Below are 17,269 nucleotides of genomic sequence, written 5' to 3'. Positions count from 1 at the left end.
TGAAACTCTATATGAGGCATGGACAAGATATGGAAAGTTATTAAGAGGATGTCCGCAACATGGTTTAGACACCTGTCAAATAGTACAAATATTCTACCGAGGATGCGACATCACTACAAGAAAAGACATAGATATAGCAGCCGGTGGTTCTATTATGAAGAAAACCGAAACTGATGCTTACAAAATTATAGATAATACTGCTTCCCACTCGCATGAGTGGCACCAAGAAAAAGATATCATTAGATCATCTAAAGCAGCTAGAGCCGATTCTAGCCATGACTTAGATTCCATTTCCGCAAAGATAGATGCTTTCGAGAGACGAATGGAAAAGATGACTAAGGATATTCATGCTATACGAATTAGTTGTGAGCAGTGTGGAGGACCACATTTGACAAAAGATTGTCTCAATATTGAATTAACAATGGAACAAAGAGAGAATATTTCATACATAAACCAAAGGCCTGGAAATAATTATCAGAATAATTATCAACCGCCAAGACCGATTTACAATCAAAATCAGAACTATAACCGAAATATTCCATACAACAACCAACAAGGTCCTAGCAATCAACAAGTATCCAATAATACTTACAATCAACAAAGACCGAATTTTCAGAACAAACCACCACAACAAACCGATGATAAAAAGCCGAATTTAGAAGATATGATGACGAAGCTAGTTGAAACTCAAACACAGTTTTTCACATCTCAAAAACAAACGAATGAACAAAATGCTCAAGCATTTAGAAATCAACAAGCTTCTATTCAAAATCTGGAACAAGAAGTGAGCAACCTAGCAAGGTTAATAGGTGAAAGAAAACCGGGAAGTCTACCTAGTGATACAAATGCTAACCCCCGGAATGAAACAGCTAAAGCTATTACCACAAGAAGTGGTACAACACTTAAACCACCTGAAATACCTGTAACTTCTGATGAAACTATTCCTACTCCACAAGAACCACAACCTGATCAAGATAAGGAAAAAGAACCGGTAATTGAAAAGGTTAATGAAGATAACATAGTTAAGGATAAACCTTATGTTAAACCATACCAACCACCACTTCCTTACCCGAGTAAAATGAAGAAAGAAAAACTTGAAGCCGAGCAATCCAAATTCTTGGATATGTTTAAACAGATAAATGTAAATCTTCCTTTCATTGATGTGATTTCAGGAATGCCAAGGTATGCTAAATTCTTGAAAGATCTAATCACGAATAGAAAGAAAATGGAAGAACTCTCGGCTGTTACTATGAATGCTAATTGTTCAGCAGTGCTGTTGAATAAGATACCAGAAAAACTATCTGATCCAGGAAGTTTCACAATTCCATGTTTTCTGGGTAGTCTTAGTTCAATAGAAGCATTAGCAGATTTAGGTGCTAGTATAAATCTAATGCCGTATTCACTATACGCTAAACTAGACCTTGGAGAATTGAAACCAACAAGAATAAGCATACAACTAGCCGATAGATCAATAAAATATCCTAGAGGGATAATGGAGAACATGCTAGTTAAAGTTGGTACTTTAGTATTCCCAGTAGATTTTGTTGTTCTGGACATGGAAGAAGATTCTCAAGTTCCTCTCATATTAGGAAGACCATTCTTAAACACGGCTAAAGCAATGATAGACGTGTTCGGTAAGAAACTGACCCTAAGTATAGAGGATGAGAGTGTTACCTTTTCAGTTGATAGAGCAATGCAACAACCACAATCTGCAGATGATACATGTTATTATATTAAAACTATAGATGCACATGCAGAATTATTAAAAGAATTTCCAGAATTACAAGGAACAGGAGAATGTTCTTTAGGAGAAGGAAATGAACCAATTGATGAAGCTGAAATGTTAGCTACACTTATAGCTAATGGATATGAACCAACAACAGAAGAAATTCAAATGCTAAAAGAAGAAGACAGATATCGATATAAATCATCGATAGAAGAACCTCCGAAATTAGATTTAAAGCCACTTCCAAACCATTTGGAATACGCTTATTTACATGGTGAATCTGAATTACCTGTAATAATATCGTCTTCTCTTACTGAAAATGAGAAATCACAACTCATTTCTGTGTTGAAAGCTCATAAACCAGCTATTGCATGGAAGATTCATGATATTAAAGGAATAAGTCCTTCGTATTGCACACATAAAATCCTTATGGAAGAAGGTCATAAAACGTATGTGCAACGCCAACGAAGACTAAATCCTAATATGCAAGATGTAGTTAAGAAAGAGATTATTAAACTGCTAGATGCAGGTTTGATATATCCAATTTCTGATAGTCCATGGGTAAGCCCAGTTCAATGCGTACCTAAGAAGGGTGGCATGACTGTCATCACAAATGAGAAAAATGAGCTTATTCCTACTAGGACTGTAACAGGATGGCGTGTATGTATTGATTATAGAAAATTAAATGACGCCACCAGAAAAGATCACTTTCCCTTACCTTTCATAGATCAAATGTTGGAAAGATTAGCCGGAAATAGTTACTATTGTTTTCTAGATGGATTTTCCGGATATTTTCAAATTCCAATAGCACCCGAAGACCAAGAGAAAACCACATTCACGTGCCCTTATGGTACTTTTGCTTACAAAAGAATGCCATTTGGACTTTGTAACGCCCCTGCAACCTTTCAAAGGTGTATGATGGCGATTTTTCATGACATGATAGAAGAATGCATGGAAGTATTCATGGATGACTTTTCAGTCTTCGGTGATACATTTAAATCATGTCTAGTTAATCTGGAACGAATGCTAATTAGATGCGAAAAATCAAATCTAGTGCTTAATTGGGAGAAATGCCATTTTATGGTTAAAGAAGGCATCGTTCTTGGACATAAAATTTCAAAAGAAGGAATTGAAGTGGATAGAGCTAAAGTAGATGTAATTGCTAAACTTCCACATCCCACAAATGTTAGAGGAGTTAGGAGTTTTCTAGGGCATGCCGGTTTTTACCGACGTTTCATAAAAGATTTTTCTAAAATTGCCACTCCTATGAATAAACTCCTAGAAAAGGATGCGCCATTCATCTTTTCAGATGAATGTATCAAATCTTTTAATATTCTTAAAGAAAAACTCACTAATGCACCGATCATGATAACACCAAATTGGAATCTACCATTTGAACTAATGTGCGATGCAAGTGATTTTGCAATGGGAGCCGTTTTAGGACAAAGGATTGAAAAACGATTTCAACCTATATATTATGCTAGTAAGACATTACAAGGAGCACAAACGAACTATACAACTACTGAAAAAGAACTCCTTGCTATTGTCTTTGCTTTTGATAAATTTCGATCATATCTCGTTCTAGCAAAAACGGTGGTCTATACCGACCATTCTGCTCTTAGATACCTATTTTCAAAACAAGATGCTAAACCAAGATTAATCCGTTGGATCTTACTCTTACAAGAGTTTGATATTGAAATCCGAGATAAAAAAGGAGCAGAAAATCTCGCCGCTGATCATATTTCCTGCTAAAATTATAAACTATTTTATATACACCTCGTTCTGAATGAATCCCATGGTTTGCAGACTATGCAAACTACTTAGTTTGTGGATTCCTTGAAAAAGGATTATCGTACCAAAGACGAAAGAAATTCTTCAGTGATATAAAACACTATTTCTGGGAAGATCCACATCTGTTTAAAAGTTGTCCCGATGGAATAATACGCCGATGTGTATTTGGAGATGAAGCTAGTAAAATATTAAACCATTGTCACACAGGACCAACAGGAGGGCATTATGGGCCTCAACTAACAGCAAGAAAAGTTTATGAAGCTGGATTCTATTGGCCTACAATTTACAAAGACGCACACCTTCTTTGCAAATCCTGTGATGCATGTCAAAGGGCCGGAAAAATAAGTCAACGTGATGAAATGCCACAAAATGTCATCCAAGTATGTGAAGTATTTGACATTTGGGGTATTGACTTTATGGGTCCATTTCCAAAATCTCATAATAATTTATATATACTCGTAGCCATTGATTATGTATCTAAATGGGCGGAAGCACAAGCTCTCCCAACTAACGATGCACGAGTTGTAGTAAACTTTTTAAAACGTCTTTTTGCAAGGTTTGGAACACCGAAAGCTTTAATAAGTGATCGGGGTACTCATTTCTGTAATAATCAACTTGAGAAAGTTCTTAAAAGATATGGAGTAACTCATAAAATCTCCACCGCATATCATCCACAAACAAGTGGACAAGTTGAAAATACAAACCGAGCTTTAAAACGTATTCTTGAAAAAACCGTAGGATCAAATCCAAAGGAATGGTCCATTAAATTGGAGGATGCACTCTGGGCTTTTAGAACAGCCTACAAAACTCCAATTGGAACCACACCTTTTAGACTTGTGTATGGAAAAGCATGTCATCTTCCAGTAGAAATTGAACACAAAGCATTTTGGGCTTTGAAGACATGTAATCTTGATTTACATGAAGCCGGGCGTCTACGATTAAGTCAACTAAACGAATTAGAAGAATTAAGACATGAAGCATACGAAAATTCGTTAATCTATAAAGAAAGAACGAAGAAATGGCATGATAAAAGAATCAGAAGTTCAAAAGAATTTAAAGAAGGAGACAGAGTTCTTCTTTTCAATTCACGATTCAAGCTATTTCCTGGAAAATTGAAGTCAAGATGGTCTGGACCATTCATAGTCAAAAGAGTTTTCCCATACGGAACAATAGAATTAATAAATTCAAATGGGATTGAATTTAAAGTTAATGGTCACAGAGTTAAACATTACATACAGGGTCCGATGGAAGTCGACAACGAAGTTACTCACAATTTCGATACCACAGCTAACTAAGTGTGGGGAGAATCAAATCTTTAAAGGATAATATGTATTTCTGTTAGAGTTAGATTGTCTGTTTTCGTGTAGTTCTCGAAAATGGAACACGTATGGTCTTTCCCTAGCAGACCCTAAAGAACTAGTCTTCTCCCCCCATTCTGAATTTTTATTTTTTTAGGTTTTTACAAAATGAAGACTGCCTGTGAATTAAACCATGGTCTAATGCTACACGCTTTGATCACTAAACGTAATAATGACATACTCCCGAGTGAATTAGTATCAGTAATCAGAGAAAGAATGGACGGAGTTAGAAAAGGATCCAGATGCGAAGATAATAAGTTACAATTTGGTAAAGGAAAATCAAAATCCGCAGCAAAAAGAAGAGCACGACACCTAGAAAAATGTCACAAATGCGGAAAATGGTCACATGGAGGTAAATGTTCAAATAATCAAACTTATTCAAATACCGAATTTGTTACTTTATGCAGAGACGGACCGTTCATATGTTTAGAAGAAAAGACAATGAATGCTCGAGGTTACGCCTATGCAGCCATGGAAGACCAATTAAACCGACTATCTTATGAATATAATAGATCATATAACTAAGAAATCTATTTCACAGGTATGTCTGTATAGTTTTTATTTTTATTTTTATTTTTAACCTTTTGATAATAAACGCTAATTTGTTCGCTAAAAAGTATTAAATTGGTATTAAATAAAATTAGGTTTGGCGACCGAAATTATTGATATCCTTCAAAAATTTATTACATCACTGCGAAATTTAACGTTTATTCTTAAGGTATAAATATCTTTAAACAATCAACCCAAAATATTTCAAAAATTCGTCATGAGTTAAATTAGGTCTTGGAACCGAAATTACTTTACCGAAAAGAGGGGCGCATATTTTTGATAATATTTGATTAATTAAAGTGGGATAAAAAGACAAAAAGATTTTCAATTTTATTTTTACCATGTTTTTAAAATTAATATTTAAATCTTAAATTAATATTGTAAACTTTGTAAAAACAATATTTTTAAAATTGTAAATATTTGAAAAATTAATATAAGTTTGGTATGAATTTATGAATTTTTAAATTAAGTTTGGTGTGAATTTTTTAAGTTTTAAAATATGAAATTTTAATTTTCTGCATTTCAAATTTTAAGTTTGGTGTGAATTTTGAATTTTTAATATTAATTTTGAATTTTATATTTATGTTGTGTGAATTTAAAAACAAAAATTTACTTTATCTCATTAAGTTAAAAATATGATTTTAAAATTCGTCGTAAGTTGAAGACTAGGTCTTTGAACCGAAATTGCTTTACCCAAGGGAGGGACGAGAACTTTTATTATCATTATTTTTAATCTTATTGATTTAAAGTATGCCAAAAACATTAAAAAACCCAAAAATCTTAGCTTTTAAAACAATCGCTACAAAAAGACAAATTTTAAAATTTTGTCGAGGGACGGACTAGGACATCGATCCGAAACGACCTCGTCCTAAATAACAAGGGAAACAAAATTTTAAAAATTAATTTCTTAATTGTTTATAAGTTAAAGATTATAAAAAAAAAAAAAAAAAAAAAAAAAAAAAAAAAAAAAGGGTAAACTCCGCGACTCGCGGAGTTTGCAGTGAAAACCTCCGCGACTCGCGGAGGGACAAAATTACAGAAAAAAAATAAAACTAGCTGCTCGAACTGATCACTCTCACACACACATAAACACCCAAATACAGCTCGAAAAAACCCGAGAAAACCCACAAAAATCATCCCAAAAACTCGATTTTTCACCGTTAATCTTCAAATTTTTCACTACAATCATGTTGAGAAGGATGATATCTAGGAACTACTCAAGAAAACAGGTACAATTACACCCCAAATCACCTTTAAATCCGAATTTTAGTGTGTTCTTGAGCATATTTTCATAATTTGAATTTTGTTAATTTTTAGTGTAATTAGTGTTAAATTGTTAGTATATTATGCATGTATAACCTAGATTGATGCTTGTTAACATGATTTGAAGCCAAAAACTTCAAAATTTTTAGAATCTAGGGTTTGTGTTCTTGAGCAAATTTGGGGCTTTTTGATATAAACAGGTTATGGCCGATTTTTGTCATGAATTATTGCTAAATTGAGTAGTGTAACATGTCTAGGTAGTTAAATGATCCAAACTTTAAGCCTAAACATGATTTTGAGAATTAAAGTGGACTTTTTCAAGTCCAAAATTCATGAACTTGATTTTTGAAAGATAATGCCATTTGAGACTTGTTTATTTGCTAGTAATGATTATTTTGACATGTTATTTGAGTTGAATGCTTATGAACTTGGCGAAAATTTTCGTATATACTTATTTGAAAAAGTGTAGAATTGATAAAAATGTGAAAATAAGCTTAAGTTTGATATAAATTGATAATGTCATTGTAATTATTTTGATTGATGATTTTGCTGACACTAATGCATATTTGGATGCACAAAATTTGTGTTTAATGTGTTTTGCAGAATGAAAGGGGTGAATCTTCATCCCAAGCCCGCCATGCTCCTGCTGAGAACTTGGAACAACAGGAGGTAGATAACTACTACAAGCAGGATGTACCTCATCCAGTCATGACCTTTTCAGATATGCACTTGGAACAGTTGCACCCGAACCTGCGATTTGACAGACTTTGGATAGATTATCCAAAATATCAACGGGGTTTGCATACTCTTCATTCCAAGGTTGTTGAGGTACCGAGGGTCATAGAATGGGGACCTTTGGAAGCTGTAGAATTGGCCGGGCCAATTAGGGAATTACTGGTACAGAGGTATGGTAATTCTTATTTTAATGACTGGATATGTTTATTCACCATACGCAGACCTGTATATAAAGTATGGTGTGAAGAGTTGTTATGTAGTATAGAGTTGAATGATCGGGTAGCTAGTTTAACCGATCGTTCTTTTGTTAGATTTTTGTTAGGCGGTTCGATGCGCCACATGTCTTTACTAGACATGGCTCAGGCTTTACGTATATATACGCCTGAGGAGTTAGCGTCTGCCGATTGTAGAGGATTGATACTAAACGGTAGGAAAATAGATGAAAATTTTGATACACACGGTGTGTGGAGTCAAATGACAAGCCATCACCGTTTTAAAGGGGGAAACTACTCTTATTTGGATATAGATAGAGCCGAATTAAGAGTAATACATAGGTTTTTAGCTAACTCGATTACACAAAGGGGTAAAAACAAAGAAAAGGTAAATGAACAAGATTTGTTTTACCATATGTGTATTCGAGACCCACACAGCGCTGTAAGTATACCATATTGTGTGGGTTATTATTTATCAGCTATGGTTCGAGGGATGCGTCCACATAGCATAATAGGAGGTGGTATTTTTATTACTTTGATTGGTGAATATCTCGGTGTGGATATAAGTCGGGGGGGATTATTAGTAGAAGAGCCGGAACCCCGCGACACTATAGGTTTAAATGTATACCATGGTGCGAAAGTGTTGAAGCGGCGAAATAACGCCGCAGTACGATACAATGGTAGACATCCACAGGTAGAGAGAAACCAAGAACAAGGTAATGTAGGAGGGGGGAACCAGATGCAAGAAATGCAAAGGTTTATAGCTTCTCAGGAATACGAAAATGCTAGACAGAGAGCATTTGAAGATTGGCAAGTTCATCAGAACCAGATCATAGCGCATTGCCAACACATAGGTAGAAACTATATTCCTACACCGAAACCCGTCTTCCCTCCTTGGTCGATAGAGATGCAGCCACCATATCCTACGTATGACCCTGCCGAAGCATTCTATAGCACTTATGGTTATGCGTGGAACCCCTATTGGTACCAATATCATCCTTAGTTTATTTTTATTTTTATTTTGTAATTTGTAATTATTGATATATTTAATATTTTTGTTAATATTGTAATCATTTTTATAATTTCTAACTTTTATTCTTAGATTTTAATAATTTTTGAATGTGGGGTAATAAACCAAACTTCAAAAATATGTATATATGTTTGCAGTTTATCTTATGTACACAACAGGGTAAAACAACGCATTTTCAAAGACTGGCATTAAGTTCAGCAAAAGCAAGTAATTTTGACGACAATGATGCAAAATATATGTGAAATAACAACAAGACGGAATGAACAAATGACGTGCACCATTTATCATTCAGCAAACAAACGCCAATATATTTGGAAACTTTGGTAAAAATTTAATCATTTTCACACAAATCACCCTCAATAATTTAAATTGTTACTGATTTCTTGCAAATGAGGGCATTGCAAGATCTTAAGTGTGGGAAGGGGTTAAATTCTTTCGGATTTTAAAAATTTTTATTAAACACTTGGTTACCATTAAAAATACTAGTAAAGCAGTAGTTGTATTAGAATCTAGTGCTCTCTGATAAAAAAAGAACAGCCCTAGTCTTATATACTGACTACCCAATTCTAGTAAAATTTTTCAAAATTTTCAATTAAATGAATTCAAATCATGTTTATACATATTTATGAACGATAAAACTAGGTTTTAACACCGAAATTATTGTTACCTCGGAAAGGAGATAAATTGAGAAACAAACTAAAATGTTAAAATTCATTTAAAATGGAATAGAGGACGATAAAAAGAAATAAAAAGCCAAGTGTGGGAAAATTTACCAAGTTATTTTAAACATATGCCACATATATTTGTAACAAATAACTGAAAATACTTTTGCTTTGGACTAAACTAAACTGTTTTACCCAATGAAAGAAAAGAAGAGATGGATCTACACGATGAATCAATTCCATCATTAAAAGGAAGTAAAGTCTTCCGAAAAAGACACGCGCTTCTTGATTTAGGTCATGAAGTTGTCGTTCAGACCAGCTGTAGGTTGACGAAAAATCTAGAAAAGTCATCACTAAAATCAGCAGGAAATCCACGGACCTCAGCATTAAACAGGGTCGCCAAGTGGTCAGATTTATCCTAACCATGAGAAGGATTTATCTCGTACAATGGGGAGGCACCGTGCAAATTAGCTGGATAAGACTAATGAATCAGATCCCCAGAAAGGATAATCTCCTTAAAGATTAAAAATCAGCTTTTAAGACTGATATCACTCAATCCTTGAGATTGACCTTAAAGATTGAGAATTCAAACTCATGGAATTCGATGATATCTAAACTCGAGCTTGAACGAGAAAATATTTTGATCAAAAATACAAACCGATTTGTTTTCTGAAAACCCTATTTTCAAAACGTTCATTACCATTGAACGTAAAATCCTAGGAATTCACCTGGAATTCATTAGGTCACCTGAACTAAATCGGGTGTCAACCGTAAGAACGGTGGTTGCATAGCATGGTCAAAGACAGGACCTTGTGCCAGACCGAAAAATTATAAGGGTGAGTTTTACTATTGCTCCTACCAAGGATAGTAATTGCGTCCGACACGTTATAAACCATAATCAAAAGCATGTCACGGGACATTGCCTTAAACAGTTGCTTGTTCAACGCTTTCCTTTACAACCGGACGGTAGTTTGCCGAAAGGTAATATACGGAACAAGTAAACTGGACGTGTTGCTTTCCAAATACAAGGTTAGCAAGTGGGTGACACAAAACCGCAAGTTTTGAGCTAAAATTTTCAAATCTGAAACCCACCAAACCCACAAAAATATTTTGCAAACACCGGTAAAGGGTTATTCCGGAAAACTTATCTAGGGTAAAAAAAAAAACTAGATTTAATTTTAAAAAAAGATCAAATGTTTTCATAAAGATCCAATTTCCTTAATGGATCTAAATTTTTATAGTCATGTGGGACTGTAAACCATATCGTTACTACCATTGTTTATACCGCCGTATAGAAATCACTGATGTACAAAGTGTGAAGAATAAAGAAGTGATTCTAGTATTTCAAGACAATATTGCTTGAGGACAAGCAACGCTCAAGTGTGGGAATATTTGATAATGCTAAAAACGAACATATATTTCATAGCATTATTCCTCAAGAAAGACAAGCTTTTAGTTGCAATTGTTCTATTTACAAGTGATATTCGTTTAAATAATAAAAGGTGAAGACAAAAGACAGATTCGACGATTTGAAGACGCAAACGACCAAAAAGCTCAAAAGAACAAAAGACAATCAAAAAGGTTCCAATTATTGATAAGAAACGTCTCGAAATCACAAGAGTACAAGATTCAAAACGCAAAGTACAAGATATTAAATTGTACGCGAGGACGTTCGAAAATCCGGAACCGGGACTAGAGTCAACTCTTAACGCTCGACGCAACGGACTAAAAATTACAAGTTAACTATGTATATAAATATAATATAATATATAATTAATTAAATTAATTATATATATATTATATATATATATTATTAAAACCGTCGGCAGCCAGAAACTCCAAGGGTGTGAAATGAAAATACCTCTCCGCGACTCGCGGAGTTTTAAGGCTATTTGGCCGCGAGTCGCGGAGCCCCAAAAATCATTCCTGGCTATAAATCAACCCGAATTCTGATCAAAATATCATCATTTTTTTCTTCTCTTCATACGAAGTAATATATATTTATATTTATAATTTATATTTTAATTTTAATTATAATTCTAATAATAAGGGTATGTTAGCGAATGTTGTAAGGGTGTAAGTCGAAATTCTGTTCGTGTAACGCTACGCTATTTTTAATCATTGTAAGTTATGTTCAACCTTTTTATATTAATGTCTCGTAGCTAAGTTATTATTATGCTTATTTAAAACGAAGTAATCATGATGTTGGGCTAATTACTAAAATTGGGTAATTGGGCTTTGTACCATAATTGGGGTTTGGACAAAAGAACGACACTTGTGGAAACTAGACTATGGGCTATTAATGGGCTTTATATTTGTTTAACTAAATGAAAGTTTGTTAATGTTAATATAAAGATTTACAATTGGGCGTCCCTATAAATTACCATATACACTCTATCGGACACGATGGGCGGGGTATTTATATGTACGAATAATCGTTCATTTAACCGGACACGGGAATGGATTAATAGCCACTAGAATAATTAAAACAGGGGTGAAATTACATTCAAGGGTAATTGGTGTAATTGTTAACAAAGTAGTAAAACCTTGGTTTACACGCAGTCGATAACCTGGTGTATTCATTAAACAAAGTATTAAAACCTTGTTACAATTCGAATCCCCAATTAGTTGGAATATTTATCTTCGGGTATAATAATAATTTGACAAGGACACTTGCAATTTATATTTATGACTGATGGACTGTTATGGACAAAAACCAGACGGACATATTGAATAATCCAGGACAAAGGACAATTAACCCAAGGGCATAAAACTAAAATCAACACGTCAAACATCATGATTACGGAAGTTTAAATAAGCATAATTCTTTTATTTCATATTTAATTTCCTTTATTTTATATTTAATTGCACTTCTAATTATCGCACTTTTATTTATTTCATTTTATCGCACTTTTAATTATCGTACTTTTTAATTATCGCAATTTAATTTTATCGCATTTTTATTATTCGCAATTTCATTATCGTTATTTACTTTACGCTTTAATTTAAAGTCTTGTATTTATTTTATATTTTACATTAGGTTTTAACTGCGACTAAAATTTTAAAATCGACAAACCGGTCATTAAACGGTAAAAACCCCCCTTTATAATAATAATATTACCTATATATATATTTGTATTTTTATAAAAGTTAACTAATATAGCGTTGAGCTTTGTTTAAAGATTTCCCTGTGGAACGAACCGGACTTACTAAAAACTACACTACTGTACGATTAGGTACACTGCCTATAAGTGTTGTAGCAAGGTTTAAGTATATCCATTCTATAAATAAATAAATATCTTGTGTAAAATTGTATCGTATTTAATAGTATTACCTGCTAAAAATTAATAGTATTTTATACCCCTCTGCTTTGACATCAGATACATTTTACAAACATTGCATTCGTTTTTAAAAGAAAAACTTTCATTACATCGAAAGTTGACGGCATGCATACCATTTCATAATGTATCCAACTATAATTGACTTAGTAATAATCTTGATGAACTTAACGACTCGAATGCAACGTCTTTTGAAATATGTCATGAATGACTCCAAGTAATATCTCTAAAATGAGCAAATGCACAGCGGAAGATTTATTTCATACCTGAGAATAAACATGCTTTCAAGTGTCAACCAAAAGGTTGGTGAGTTCATTAGTTTATCATAATCATTCATTTTTATCATTTTAATAGACCACAAGATTTTCATTTCCATTTCTCATAAATATACGTCCCATACATAGAGACAAAAATCATTCATATGGTGAACACCTGGTAACCGACCTTAACAATATGCATATAGAATATCCCCATCGTTTCGGGACTCCCTTCGGACATGATAAATTCGAAGTACTAAAGCATCCGGTACTTTGGATGGGGCTGGTTGGGCCCAATAGATCTATCTTTAGGATTCGCGTCAATTAGGGTGTCTGTTCCCTAATTCTTAGATTACCAGACTAAAAAGGGGCATATTCGGTTTAATAATCCAGCCATAGAATGTAGTTTTATTTACTTGTGTCTATTCTGTAAAACGGTTATAAAAACAGCGCATGTATTCTCAGTCCCAAAAATATATATTGCAAAAGCATTTAAAAAGGGAGCAAATGAAACTCACTATACTGTATTTTGTAGTAAAAATACATATGGCGTCATTGAGCAAGTGTAGGGTTGATCTCGAATTCACGAACCTATATTATTCATATATTTATTAAAACTTATACTTGTAATCGAACAAGTTTAGATATTATTATTAATTGTTATTTCAGTAACTTATATGTTTCATTGGTAACTATATTAACTATATTTATTTTATATACTTTAGATAAATAATTAGTATTTATTATGAAAATATTAATGTTGTTATGCGATATGTTTTAAATATACTCTTATATAGCTATTTATTTAGTAAAATAATATAAATAAAAATTTTTATCTTTTTATGTTAATAATAATAATACTAAAACTAATTAGATCTAGTAATGATACTTCTATTAATAGTTTTGATAATAATACTAGTAATAAAAGTAATGTTAGTAATAATAATAATTTTAATGAAAAGATAATAATGATAAGATAAAAATGCTAGTTTTCATAAAAATAATATTTTAAATAATAATGATACTTTTAATAAAAGTGATGATTCTAATAGAAATTTTAATAGTCATATTAATAGTAATACTATATATTTTAATAATAATAATAATGATAATAATATTAATTATACTAGTAATCTTATTTCTAATATTGGTAATAATAGTAATTACTTAATAACAATCAATAATAAATAATAATAATAATAATAACAATAATAACAATAAAAATAATGATGAAATAATAATAATAATAATAATAATAATAATAATAATAATAATAATAATAATAATAATAATAATAATAATAATAATAATAATAATAATAATAATAATAATAATAATAATAATAATAATAATAATAAGAGTTTTTTTAATAACTACCTCAAAGAAGTATCCCAAAAAAAATGCCCAAGTCCGGCTTTGAACCCGCGACGTCCCGTTAACCCGATAACAACCTAAACCATCGTACCAATGATTCATTTTGGTATTAACCCTCAAGGTTAACTAGTTCATATTCGTCAAACACTTAACATTTCATCATCATTATTTTTCTAATCAATTACGAGTCATCGAACCATGATCATATCCATATAAACCGTCATCACCATCATTATGTATCATCATCAATATCTTATTCATACCTTAATCCTAAACAATCATCATTTCATGCCATAATCATCATCATAACTTAAACTATCTTTCTCGACACCATAATCTCTACCCGATATCATCACTAGATTATTATCAACTTAAATCGTCATTCGATTATTATTTCACGTATTATTGTTGATATTATTAATCATGTTCATTATCGAAATTATTGAAGAGATCATTATCATGATCATAATTTAGTAAATTAATCATCTTCAAATTACATCTAAATGGTCCAACATAGTTAGCCCAACAAAATCCATTTTTGCAAACCCACTAAAAATATTAAAGCGGCCCAACAGCAAAATATGTTTTGGATCACGGCTAGATCACCCAACAATGCTTCGGCCCAATCCCATCTAGACAAAAAGAAACGTACACAATTGCAATTACAATACAGTAATGGCCGACAAAAGAGAAAAGCAGTTGCGTGATATATTCATCCTCAATAATTTAATATCGCCTATCACCATATTTGTCGGTATGATCATCCTTCTGATCATTCTTGTCGTTATAATTGAAAATGAAAACAGATAGGAATAGCGGTAGTATTCAACAATCTACGGTTGTGTTGGTGGTTTTTGATTGAAACAAAAATATATAACGGAACAGTAGCAGCAGCTTGCATCGCAGGAGAGAAAAAAAATATAGGGTTTTGTTTGTGATCCGTAAACAGGAACAGGAAAAGAACATAGCAATAAATTCATAATACCTTCATCATCATCTTGTCTTTTAATCATCATCATTCTCGTTACTATAGCGGGACAGAAATAGAAGAGGAACAGCAACGTTCAACGATTTGCAAGTGAAGGTTTTCGAACAACATAAGTGGGTTTTGGGTTGTTATGGTGATAATGATTTATGGCGATTGGAGAAGGGGTTTATAGTGGTTTTCCACTGCCAAATGGTAGCAATCGTTCATGAACAAAAAGGATGTAGCAACAACGATAGTGAATTACAGGTGGGTTTTCGTTAAGGATTAAGTGATGGTACGATGGACTTACGGTGATCAAATAGGGTGGGGTTTCAATGGTTAAAGGAGTGGTTACAGAAGTCGCGCAGTGAAGCATCAATATAGATGTGAGGGTGATTGGGATGTAATTAAACAATGAGCAAGAAGGTGAGCAGGAATTCTGTTGGGGTTCGATTTAGAACAGAATTATGTAGCATTATGTGGTAGTTTGTATCGTAATAGAAAAGCAAGATGGTTGATGGTTATGCCAAGTTTAAGAAAATTAGAAGAGAGGGAGAGAGATGGCTTACGATTGTGGGATGGTGGATAGTGGCTGTGACCGGAGGTGGCAATGATTGTTGATATGGTTGAGGGTGGCGGAGATCACCATGGTGGTGAACGATGGTTGAAGTTGGTGATGGGCGGTGAAGTGGGTGTCTTCCAAAAATTGAAGATGGTGTCTTGAACTAGAGATGGTGTGTGTATTTGTAGTGATAATCATATAGGGAGATGAGAGAGATAGCATGTGTTGGATGATTGCTATAAAATTATGCATATGGTGGAGTATTTTATTATTACAATACGAGGACAAGGATGGTTGTAGGGTGGTGAGAGTTGTGGTGGTGGTGACGGGTTATACTAATTGTCACAAAGAAGAGGGAAGAAGAAACATGGATATGAAATGGGTGTTGGCCGAATGGTGGTGATGGCGTAGGATTGATGATCTATGCAGGAAGTGGGTTGTAATACTTGTCCAAAAAAAAGTGATTGAAGATGGCACAAGTGATTTTCAATATATACAGTTTACTCATTGTATATAGAATATTAGATATAGGTAAGAATTAATAATAATATATAGAAAATCATACTTTGTATGGAGTCAGTGAATGATTTGAAAAGAGCAAAAGCGCACAGTGATCACACAGTAATCTTCAATCAATAACTAAAATTTAATCACGGGAAAGGAATAGAAAGAGGAAAAGTGATAGTGATGTATAGCCATTTGTGACATTGGATGTTATTGGTGATCGAAACGTGTAACAGAAAGGAAAGAATGTAACTAGTGGGGTTTGATATGTTTTCAAATGTCTTCCTGTATGTATGTTATAAAATCTCCCGATCTCACATGTATAAGAGCATATAGGTATATAGATAATAGATATAGATATATAATAACATAACGTAATAAATCACTTGTTAATGTGAATTGAAAAGAACACTAAATTCTAATCTGTAATAAGGAAGAAATATCTATCAATTAAGCATAGTAATCAATTAATTATTTAGAATTAGAAATCACATTAATTATTAGTGCTCAATTCCAGGTAAAATATGCGAAGTGTTAAATTTAACAAATAGCTCCTTAGTATATTTCTAACTAGTCTATAATTGATATAGCTCAATTTCGGATCACAATTTATTTTAAAATCATATAAGTTTAAATTTTGTTTACTTAATATCAATCGTTACATCAAACGAGTATTACAATCATTAAATATTTATTTTTACTATACCTTATTTATATATAGTTATGTTGTAAATAATTCTTATTATAATATTCTATTTTTTATTTTATTTTATTTTACATAATAAATTTTAATACAACAACATATAATATTTAAAGTTTATTATATTTATATATACATATATATTTAAATACACACAAATCTATTTACAATTATCTGTTCATGAATCGTCGGGGATAGTCGAAGGTCAATTGAATATATGAACAGTTCAAACTTTTTGAGA

Source organism: Rutidosis leptorrhynchoides, chromosome 9 (genome assembly GCF_046630445.1).
Source record: "Rutidosis leptorrhynchoides isolate AG116_Rl617_1_P2 chromosome 9, CSIRO_AGI_Rlap_v1, whole genome shotgun sequence".
NCBI classification, from domain to species: Eukaryota; Viridiplantae; Streptophyta; class Magnoliopsida; order Asterales; family Asteraceae; genus Rutidosis; species Rutidosis leptorrhynchoides.
Note: the sequence above shows the minus strand (reverse complement) of the source record.